We start from the raw sequence: 12,274 nt of genomic DNA on the forward strand, positions 1-12,274 counted from the left end.
TAGTTATATTGTAACTTGTTATGCCATGTCCAATTGTTATCACTGAGAAGTCTACTCTTTTCTGAAGGGAAACAAAGAGCACTTGTGGTAGACACACTGGGAGGAGAGGAAGGAGGGGACACTGTGGCCAGAATGTATTGTCTGAGGGAAGATTTTTTTTTAAAGCATTCCATTTACACAATGGAATATTACTCAGAAGTTTAAAAAAATTAAATTGTGAAATCACAGGTAAATGGATAGAGCTAGAAAAATAATCAGCCCGAATGAAGTAACCCAGACCCCAAAATACAAATGTAGTATGTATTTGCTTATATGTGAGTGTTAGCATTTAAGTCTTCAATGAGCAGGCTACACAATCTCTATGACCACAGCGGTTAGCAATAGAGTAAGGGAGTAGGAGGGAATGAGCTCCATAGAAAGAGAAAACAGAACTGATAGTTACAAATCTCCTAAAGCAGGGGTGGAAGGAGTCCTGGGAAAGAGGGTCAAACATGGAAGGATATGGGAGAGGTAGGTAAGGGAGGAAGAACAAAGAGGGACAGCTAAAAATAGGGTCTTCTTCAGCAGTTGTATGGAAGTTAACACAATAGAAACTTCTTATATAAATACATACATGAAAGAAATCTGAATGCAATAACCAAATGATACAGGGAGACAAAGCCCAAACTAGTTATCTCCCATTACCAGATGAAACCTCCAGTTCTGGAAATGTGTTATATCTAATTGAGTTGTTGGCTGAAAGAGGTCCATGGAAACCCCCTAACAACTCAGGCTATTGTCAAGGCTATTAGTTTCTTGTCACAAATCAATGGTAAAGCCTTATTTATTGCTGAACACAATGCCTGCATATTTCACTGAGTATGGAGAAGGTCAGCTGGTGCATAAGTAGAGCCTTCACTCCTACTCATTAGTGTTCAGGCTACTGGAAGCTACTCTGCACAGTACCAAAGGAGAAAAGATAAAAACCAGCCAGGCTACATACTCTTTCTTCTACAGTGGTGACCTGACAGTAAGATATGCTGGCACAATCATGGAGCAAAGCTTGTAAGAGTAACCAACTACTATCTAATTGGAATTAGGGCCAAATTCATGAAATGACATCTATCCCTGACACAGCTCACGTGGCCAAGAATCTAAGACAAGATAGGACACGGACCTAGGGGAAAATCAAATATCACTGTTCTGCTAAAGGAATGTAAAAATAAAATGACTCCAAATAACATTTCTTCTATCCTCACTGGCCATTCTATGGATCAGGTCTCATCAGAGAAGTTTCCTCTTTCAGTCAATGGGAGCAAATACAGAGAGCCACAACTGGACCAAGTGCAGAGTATGAAAGACCTTGTAATACTCAATCTTAAATACAATGCCTCCCTCAAACCCATCCCCTCAGGGCTCAATGAACTCTTCTCAGAAGAGTGGACAGACAGTAAGGACCACATGGGACAGAGGACACCAAGGAAACAAGAGCAGCTAGACTCCACAGAGCTGACGAATGTACGGACTCACAGAGGCTTGGGCAGCATCCACGGGGGCTGCACAAGTCTAAGCCAGATGTTTTCCCAGATGTTTTCCCAGGGCTGAGAGGAGAAATGGACACAAAACCCCATCCCTGAACCAGATGCTATCTCTAAGTATCCCACAAAAGGAAAAATAAATTTTCTCCAATGGAGTCTCACTGGGTAGACACACCACTCTTAAGAGCAGGCTCCACACCCAGCAGTGCATGGCCAACATTAAATGAGCTCATTGCCATTTTGGAGGTTCTTTGTCACATAATACTTTTTCAGGATATATTTTTTCCTTTCAGGTTTTATAATGCCTATCATGTTTTCTGGTTTTGTTTTTGTGGGTTTCTGTAGTGCAAGGATGTATATGTCTCTGTGTCTATATGTGGGGTATTTTTTTGTGGTTTTTCTTTGGTTGTTCTTATTGTTTTGTACTACTGTTCATTTTGACTTTATTAATATTCTTTAATGTAATTAGTTTATCTCTTTTTTTAAATTTTAGATTGATTTATTTTATTTATATGAGTACACTGTAGCTGTCTTCAGACACACCAGAAGACGGCATTGGATCCCATTACAGATGGTCATGAGCAACCATGTGGTTTCTGGGAATCAAACTCAGGATCTCTGGAAGAGCAGTCAGTGCTCTTAACTGCTGAGTCATCTCTCAAGCCCCATCATTGGTTTTCTAATCAGAGAGAGAAAGAGTGTGTGCCTATGGGTCATGGGGAGGTGAGGAGGACCTGGGAGAGGGTGAGGGAGGAGAAAACATAATCAAAAAGTATTGTATGAAGATATTTATTTTCCATTTAAAAAAATGACCACTGCAAAACCAAACCAAAACAACAACAAAACGAAAACAAGGAGAGGTCAAAGATATTGGAAGCAAGAAGGCAAGGAACAACCCTGTGAGCTACATTAGCATTACTTACTACTTCTCGTGCAGTATGGGACAGAACACTGCTATTACAATGTATGGCTGCATAATCTAGCACTGCTGTCTAAAGTCTCCAACAGCTACTGTGGCTTCAGAACCAGAATTAGATCTTGTTTGTGAATTATTCTCCATGGAAACAAAACTTAGGGATAAATTTTAATCGAGAATTAAAAGGAAGCATGAAAGTTCCTTGGAAGTCTTTCACTGTGTGGCAAAGGAGGAAAACAACCAAAAGTAAAGGCCACGTTAGCCAGTTCTGTTGTGGCTGTCATGTAACAATGTATGGGAATTTCAAGTCATCACAGTTTATATCCCAGATATGTACATTTTTTTTGTCTGTTGTATCTAAAGTGGGGAAATGTATTTATATTAAAAATAAGAAAAGACATAAAAAATTCTAAACTTGATGAGGCTGAGATGAGAGAGTCAGCTTGATGAGGCTATTGTCTTAATCTTGGATAACTTCAGAATAAAAATAAATAATGACAATTCTGAATCTAAATGTACTGGATAAAACAATAAAGCACAGTCTAAACTACAGATAATAACAGAGATGAGGGAAAGTACCTCCCAATTATAAAATAACCTACTAATAAATACTGAGTAGCATTTGAGCTAGAAGAATGCTGTTATACAGCCAGCTGCAAGAATTGCTATTGCATAAAACTAAAGTAGTTAAGTGCTCTCAAATAATTTCCCCAAAGAACAGTTAACATTTAAAAGAATGAAAGAGTAGCTTTATAGTGGAGAAAGCTGGCAGACTGTAGCTTAATGCAAAGATCAATGTGATCTAACAGGACATATTTAGCAGTAGACAGCATTAACAAAAGCAATGCTGTCCAAAAATAAGTAACCTGGACCCTTGAGATCTCTCAAACACTGAGCCACCCACCAGGCAACATATATGAGGTGGTCCGAGTCCCCACCCACCTCCCATACATATACAGTAGAAGACTGCCTGGTCTGGCCTCAGTGGGAGAAGATGCACCTAATCCTAGAAAGACTTGAAGTCCCAGGGAGTGGAGAGGCCTGTCGAGGGTTGGGAGACATCCTCTTGGAGACAGGGGAGAGGAGGAATGGGATGAGGAACTGTGGGAGAGCTGCAATGACTGGACTGTAAAATAAAATAAAAGTAATAAAATTAATTAATTAGTATTTTAAAAAAGACATGCTTCTTTCATTTAAGTTGATGCATTGCAGACATTTGTTAGAGTGATGTAAAGCTGAGCAACATACAAGGCAAATTGGCTGAAGGAAGAGGCTTGCACTAAAGACACACTTAAATAATCACAAAAGAGGCCTGATATAGTAGTGCACACCTTTAATCCCAGCACCCCAGAACAGAGACAGGAAGATCTCTGTGATGTGAGTTCAGGGCCAACACGGTCTACATAGGGAGTTCTAAGCTAGTTACGTCTGTATAATGAAGCATATTTTCAAAATCAAATTGGTGAAAGAACCACACATGCAAAGGCAAGCCACTATGTTTAAAGGTATGCAGTCTCAGATGACTGATCTCATAGAAGAAAACACTCTAGTTTATGGCATAAACCTGAAGAGCATTTGATGAAATCAAGACCACAGTGAAATATCAAAATGGCTACACTTTTAACAGGCAGTAAAGTCACATTTTGTCAGATTAGTAACTGACTTCTTACTGGGATCTTTAAAAGCCAGAAGAGCTGGGGCAATGAACTCCAAGTTCTGAAAGACCAATGATGTGATCCTGGACTACTGTACCCAGCAAAGCTGTCTACCATAGTTAAAAGAAAGAGAAAACTTTTCATTGTATAACAGGCTAAAAGAACTCATGTCTATTAAAGCAGAAATTACAGGAAGCAATAATCCAAGAAGTTACAGGGGGAAAAGAAAAGCTATAATCCCTGATATACAAAATAAGACTAAGAATATAAACAGCAATAATAAAATAAAAATGATATTACAATAATAACTTTACATATTAGTAGCCTCGACTCCTCCATAAAAAAACATAGGTTGACTTAATGGATTAAGAAACAAAATCCAGTCAGGTGAAATGATACATACTTTTAACTCTGGACTTTGGAGATAGAGGCCTGAGAATATCTGCAAATTAAAGGTGAGCCTGATCCACATAGCAAGTTCCAGGATAGTCGGAAATACACAGAGAGGCCATGTCTTAAAAAAATTATGGTTTGTTGTCCTGAATAAAATCACTTATTAAAAGATTCATACAACATTGAAGGGAAAGGATGGAAACAAACAAAAAAAAAACGTTCCAAGCAAATAGGACCAGGAAGCAAGTTGGTGTTGTTGTCCCAATATCAGACAAAATAGACTTCAAATCAAAACTAATTAGAAGAGATAAATAATGACACTTCATGCTTATCAAGGGAACAGTTAGCGAAGAAGACATGACTATCCCAAACATAGGGACCAAATTCTGACATATCAATTCATAAAGAGCATTCTATTATTTCATTATTAGTCTTTAAAACACAGACTAATTACAACTCACTATTAGTAGGCAATTGCATCACCCCAATGAGAAAAGTAAGCAGAAAGACATCAGGATTAAATGGCTTCATACAACAACTAGCCGTAACAGATACCTACAAAGTATTTCTCACAAACATCAAAGAATGCTCATTCTTCTCAGAAGCCCAACTAAGCTCCTCTAAAATAATATGATATCCTGAGTCAAAAAGCCAACTTTAACAAATTCCGAAAAAATGAAATATCTCCATGTATCCTATCTGTCTACATTTCAATAAAACTCAAAATCAACAGCAAGTAAAACTATGGTAATAATAAAACCTCATTACTGAATGACAAATGAGTCAAAAAAGAAATTCAGGAAGATATCAAAAACATTTCCAGAACTAAATGAAAACAGCTGTGCCTCCTGGACACAGGAACAGAAGTCCTCTGAGGGAAATGTGTAGCTCTAAATGAATACACTTAAAAAATCAGAAAGAGCACAAATAAAATGACTTCATGACATGACTCAACAGCTTGGAAAAACAAGAACAAATCAAACCCAAATCTATTAGACAGAAATAAATAATAAAAATCAGAGAAGAAATTAGTGAAGTTGAAACAAGGGAGGAATTGAAATCAGCTAATATAAGAGCTGTTTCTTTTAAGAAGATAAACAAGATTGCCAGACCTTTTGCCCAATTAACCAAAAGAAAGAACACAAACAGAATTGGAAATAAACAGGAAATATACAACATAAGCCATGGAAATTCGGACATAAGGAAATAATTCATAAATGCCTTACATTAAAAATATAAAAAGAAATGAATTTCTAGAGTTATTCATCCAAACCCTCAAAGTTAGACCAAAAAGAGATGACCAACATAAGCTGACCCATCTCAAACAAGGAAATAAAAACCAATAGAAGGCCTTGCCTGAGTGGATTCAGCCGATTTCTATGAGACATTTTTTTTCTGTTATATTTTCTTAGTTCTTTGAGACTTGTATACAACGTGCTTTGATAATAATTGTGCCCTCCCTCAGTTCCAAGAAGGTCCATTTTCCCTTCTTAACCCATCAGTACCTTCCTTTTCTTTTGAAACAATCAGTCTAACTTGTGCTGCCCACATACTCTTGCATATGTGGCTTACCCTGAAAGGTGGTCAACACAGGAGGGACCATGTCTTTAAAGAAAACTGACTTTCCCATTCCCAGCAGTGGTCAATTGTCAATAGCTTCTTACCTAGGAATGAGACTTCAGATCCGACTCTCATCTCTAGGCTAGAATTTTTCTGGCTTGAGCTTAAAAACTTCTTGTGCATGCTGTTTCAACTGCTGTGAATTCAGATGTGCACTTCTCCTTTCCCCAGAAAAGCACCATTTTTCTTGTAGTCATCTCCCGCCTCTGGCTTTTACTATGTTTCCACCCCCTTTTTAGTAAGACTCTTAAACTTGGGAGGAAGGATTGATTTTGATATAAACATCTATTTTAGAACAGAGCATTCCACAGTCCCTTATTCTCTACACATGGACCATTTGTGGGTCTCTGTTCATTTCCATCTACTGCAAAAAGAAATTTCTCTGGCAAGGGCTGTGCTTTGTGACAGACTTCTCCTTCAACACCAATAGTCTACTCACTATAGAAAGGGAACACACAAAAAGCCAAAGAAATGGGGATGATTGGACCAATGTCCAACTTGGTGGACCAATAGGTTTTATTGGGGTTACTTTCAGGAATATGAGTAGGTGGTTATTTATGGGATCAGAAATGACTGAGAAAACTGTATCACCTAAGCTTACCATAACCTGAGTGACAGCTCACAAAAGATGGAAATCTGGAGCACACTGTACAGTCTGAAGGAAGCTTCACAGGTTGGAGTATCCTTTCCGTGTGGCTGAGTTGTTCTGAGCCTCTTCAGGCAGCTCTGCTGATCCCTGTTTCTTACAGAGAGTCTTCACAACTTGGCGTGTCTCAGACAGACTCTCAGCAGCTTTTTTTTTTCTGTATATACACCTTGAGGGGAGGGAATCTAGTGAATCTGGTTAGTTTCATGAACTTCCTGAAGCTAATTTGAGATGTTTATATCATGCTTTAATGAGCTTTGGTTCAACCTCGGGTAGAAACTGCTACGTAACAGGTTATCTTAGTTTGGTCTCTACTGCTGGGGTAAAGAGCATGATCAAAAGCTGCTTGGGAAGGAAAGGGTTTATTTCAGTATACAGTTTATAATCCAGGGCAAAAAGTGAAGGTTGAAACCTGGAGTCAGGAACCGCAGCAGAAGCTGTTCAAGAATGTTGCCTACTGACTTGCTGTCCATGGCTTGCTCCAGTTGCTTGATTATTAATAGGCTTTTTCTTTCCCTTGGTGACACAGACATAGGCCAGATTAGACTAAATTAAAAGTAAAGACAGGTTTATTAAGAGGCATCTCTCGGGTGGGTTCACTGATCTAATGGGTGGAGATCAGACAAGTCACATATCCAGGCTAAAGCAAGGGGGTTTACCGGTCTCGGGCACAAGATGAATACATGACAGCTCGGGGCTAAGATTGTGTCCATAGGAAGCTGAACCCTTTGGTGGGCACTCATGGCTGAGTTGCTGAAAATTCTGAGACAGGGACAGATGACATGTTAGCTTGTAGTTTTCTCCCTGTGGGCAGGGTTGGGGAAAAAAATAGCAAATGGCATATTTTATCTTGTAGAGGATGAGCAGGGGCTTCAACCAAACACTTATACCATCCAAGTCTACCTGCCAAGTGGTGACACTGTTCTTAGTGAGTTGAGACATCACACATCAGTCATTAAGAAAACATCCTACAGACTTGGCTATAATCTAATCCGATAAAGGTATTTGTTCTGCTGAAGTTCCTCCTCCCAGATAACTCCAGCTTGAGTCAAGTTGAAAAAAATCTAAACAGAACAAGTGTTGACAGATGTGCTAATCTGTGGGTAAAATGATAAGTCATTAACAGTTGACTTTTTTTTTTTCCTTTATGGGCCAAGTCTCTGTTCTTCAAGCAGAAATGTTTAAATTATTCAAGAATGGACTAATTCATAGAAAAGTTGGGATCTGTAATTCTTTTTTTTTTTTCTGGTATTTGGGACATAGCTCTATCCAGCTTTTCTGTTTCTTTGCTATAAGTCTGGTGCTTTTAACAGTTTGGTCAAGGACCCTGGGACAGGTTTCTCATGGCTCTGTGGACTGAAGCCAAGGTCCTGGGTCTCAGAATAGATAGAGCAACTGCAATGTTTTAGCCTGGCTACTGTTAGGGCTTTGGTGCTCTGAATTACATGTGATGGCTAGAGGGTCCCTGGTAGGGTTCGAGCTAGTATCTGTTCAATCCAATCCTGTAAGAAAAGAGAAAAAGGAAGTAGCTGGGTTTTTTGTTTGTTTGGTTGGTTGGTTTGGTTTGGTTTTTTCGAGGCAAGGTTTCTCTGTATAGCCTTGGCTGTCCTGGTACTCACTCTGTTTTAACAAGTAGCAGAGACACTTACATAATCCAAATGGAGGTGGGGGGGGGGTGAGGTAAAGCCTTCTGGTAGCCTACTTGAGAGGGAGTTGGGGAACAAAGGAGAAGTTAGAGGGGAGAGAGAAGGGTGGAAATGATATAAACAGTATTATTTTAGGGTGCGATGAAAGACAATGCACAAAGTAACTTGGGGGAGAAAAGGCTTATTTGGCTCACACTTCCCTTCACTGTTCATCACTGAACGAAGTCAGGACGAGAACTGAGCCGGGCAGGAGCCTAGATGCCAGGGCTGATGAAGAGGCAATGGAGTTCTCATCGCGTGCTCAGCCTGCTTTCTTATAAAACACAGGACACCAGCCCAGGAGTGGCATCACCCACAATGGCTGGACACTAAGAAAAGCTAACAAAATACCCTGCAGTCCTGCCTACATCCCAATCTTACGGAGGCACATTCTTAACTGAGGTTCCCTCATATTAATGACTTTAGTTTGCATCAAGTTGACATAAAACAAAGCTGGCACAAGTACTGCTGTACAAAATTATCAGAAAGATTTTTAAAATACACTTTTCTAGTCAAATTTATCATCTTATTGCACCTTGATTTGAAGACAGAAAAATTCCCCATGCTTCCACATGATAAAAACCTATCAGTGTTTATTCTGATGTCTATTTGATTTCCCTCTTAATGCTTGTGTTTCTAAGTTGTGGTTTTGCCATAACTATAATGCTCTTCAAATGGCTGCCTATGTACCACACAGCTTAAAAGTCCCACTTGGTGTCCCTGATTCGAAATGTTGCTATCTCTACGTCTCCACGTGTATCTGTATTGTTGAAAAGAAAGTTTTTTTTCTGTGCTTCCATGTTGAATGTATGTTCCCATGCTTTGCTCTAGCAGTTTCAATATTTTGGATTTTTAAATAAAATCTTGGATCTTCTGGACAGAATGAGATATAGATAGGTAGATATTTTCATTCCTCTACAGAAAAATAACCAATTTTAACAGCACCATTACTTTTTTCCAATGTATTTTTCAGATACTTTCACAGATACTTTTAGTGAGCATACCTTTTTAGGTTTATTACAAGGTCCTCTATTCTGTCATTAAACTGTTGACAGAGATTGTACTGAATCTGTAAATTACTTTTGTCAGTACAACTATTTTTACAATATTGATTCTGTCAATCTAGAAGCATTGGACATCTAGTCTCTTTATTAACTTCCTTTCAGTGTCTTGGAGTTTTCAATTGTGGAGGCCTTTCACTTTCTTCATTAGATTTATCCCTAGGAACTTTCAGGGTTTTGTTTTGTTTTGCTTTGCTTTGCTTTGCTTTGTCTTGCTTGTTTTTTACTGAGCTCTTCTGAACGGGATATTTTTCAAAGTTATTCCTCCGAAAGTTCATTATTTGTATATATGAAGGCTACTGGATATTGTATGATGCTTTTATTCATTTTTTTTAATTTTTAAAATTAAAAATGGATTCATCTCTCACATAATATATCCTGACCACAGTCCTCCTCCCTGCACTATTCGAAGCGTTCTCACCCCCAACACTCCCTCTCTTATGTTCCTTCAGGAAGAATCACACCTCCAAGAAACAACAGGACAAAACAAGATAAAATAAGGCAAATGCTTTCATATGGAGGCTGGACAGGGTAACCCAAGAGGAGAAGAGAGGGGGTCCAAAGAACAGAGATACACCGATTCACTCATTCCCACCGTTAGAAATTCCAGGAAAACAGCAAACTTTCAGCCATAGCATATACTCTGGTACAGGTCCCATGCCAGTACTGTCTCTGTGAGCCCATATAAGCCCTACTTATAAGTTGACTCAGTGGCCCATGTTCTCCTGGTGTTCTCCAGCCCCTCTAACTCCTAGAATCTTCCCTCCTCTTCTTCAGTGGGTTATAAAAAAAAGACATTAAGACTAGTAAATATTTAAAAGATGAAAAAAAAAACTGTAGCATTTCCAAATTTGCAATGAAGGGGTTCTTTTGCTTTGAGATTAGGTCTTATGGTGGAAGCTAATATTGATTGAAGACTCTGTGTCATCATTGTGGTTTTCCTTGAAGCAGTTGCTCCTGGGGCATTACCATAGTCATTCACACTAGAACACTGGAAAGAACAATCCAATTAAAGACACCAGGTCGCTTATCTCTGTTCAGTGATATACTCTGCCTCTCTCTCTCCCCTCTTTTTTCTCTCTCCCTTCCTCCCTCCTTCCCTCTTCTCATCACTCTTTTCCTCTCTTCCTTTTACTTATGAGAGGAGTGCTACACTAAACAGGGCATTATGTTTGTGGCATCATAGAACCACAAACTTTATAAAGTATAGCTGTATATGTTTTCAGTGGGAAAAATATCTAAGGCATACTTAATGTATAATCATTTACCCAGGTCTTGGAATAAATACTTTCATCTTATGTTACATTTGACTCTAAATCATCATTCACATAAAGAAGTTTGATGGTGTTGTAAACTCAAGCTTAGGAACTGTAAGACACAGTAATATAGGCCTGTGTTTATGCCTCAAAGGCCATGTGCTTTAAGGCAAAGAATTAATGACTTTGAGTTTCAGTAACACTTCTTGTAAGGTAGAATTTTTCTATTTGCTGCTCTTTCCCATAACTTGTCCCAAGTATACCTGCAGTGCAATTTCTTAGGTAGCACCAAAACAATGAACAAATGATTTACAGCCTCTTCCCTATCTTCAACAAATTGCATTTGCTGGACAATTTTAGTTACTCCTCAAGCAGGTAAACAAAATAATCAAGAGAAAACACATACTTTTATGTCAACCTCACTCAAAACTTGCTATAGATAGACTTTTAGACTCATAAGACATACAAAGTATTGATTGTGGACTCTTAAGAACACCCTCTTTTATATTTGAAAAGACACATTTAAATATTCTGCTCTAAAAGTAGAGCAGTATAATTTATAATTATCTTTGGGAATGTTATTGCTTGCCTTGTCATCATTCCCCCAAGGTGATTCTTTATTATGTTCTCATTAAAAATAACAAACTCTGAGAATGTCTACAACACAAAATCAGAGAATGGAAAACAATGTGATTATTTTTTTTGTTAAATATTCATCAGATTACAGGTTCAGCAGCATAAAATGGGCAGACTCCAAAACATTCAGCAAGGACTTTGGTGCAAAAGCCACACCTTAAGAAATTCACTGCAACCTGGTGAAGAAGGTGTCATTAACTATTGAAGGTAAGAAGTTCAAGATGGGTGTTAACACATGTAAACATTTTAATATTCCTCTTCCATCTTACAACTGCAGTGTGATGCTGAACAGTAAGGAGAGGATAGAAATTCAGAACTAAAAAAGTATTGGAAGTCAGACTCCATACTGAACCTTAGCTTTGGTTTTCCCTGGGGGCTTCACATTGTATAGTAATAGAAACATGTCATGCTGCAGAGGTCATTGTAATATTTCAAGAAAATGCTTCCATAGCATTTTAGAGTGGCCTTTCTGTCACTCTTTTTCTGAGACACTGAGCATTGTTGCATAAGGAACAGTGGAGGAACTGGTGAGATACTTGTGTCAGAAAAGTGCTTACTTCACAAACATAAAGACCTCCTCTTGATCTTCAATACACATGTAAGGTGTGACTTTGTGTGTCTGTAATACCAGCCCTGGGAAGTTGGAGAAAGAAGCACAGCAGCGGCTTGGTAGCCAGCCAGTCTAGCTGAAATGGTGACCTCCAGGTTCAGTGCAATAGCTAATCTCAAAAAGTAAGGCAGAGATTAACTAAAGAAACCATCTGATGTCAACATCCAGTCTCCACATGAGCACACAGAGGTACTGGTACCCACAAACACATGTGTGAATACATCAATTAGTATGTATCCAAATACACATGCATAGGTGAAGGTGTCATTTCTCTAATTG

The sequence above is a fragment of the Mastomys coucha genome, unplaced genomic scaffold (genome assembly GCF_008632895.1).
Source record: "Mastomys coucha isolate ucsf_1 unplaced genomic scaffold, UCSF_Mcou_1 pScaffold21, whole genome shotgun sequence".
Classification (NCBI taxonomy): Eukaryota; Metazoa; Chordata; class Mammalia; order Rodentia; family Muridae; genus Mastomys; species Mastomys coucha.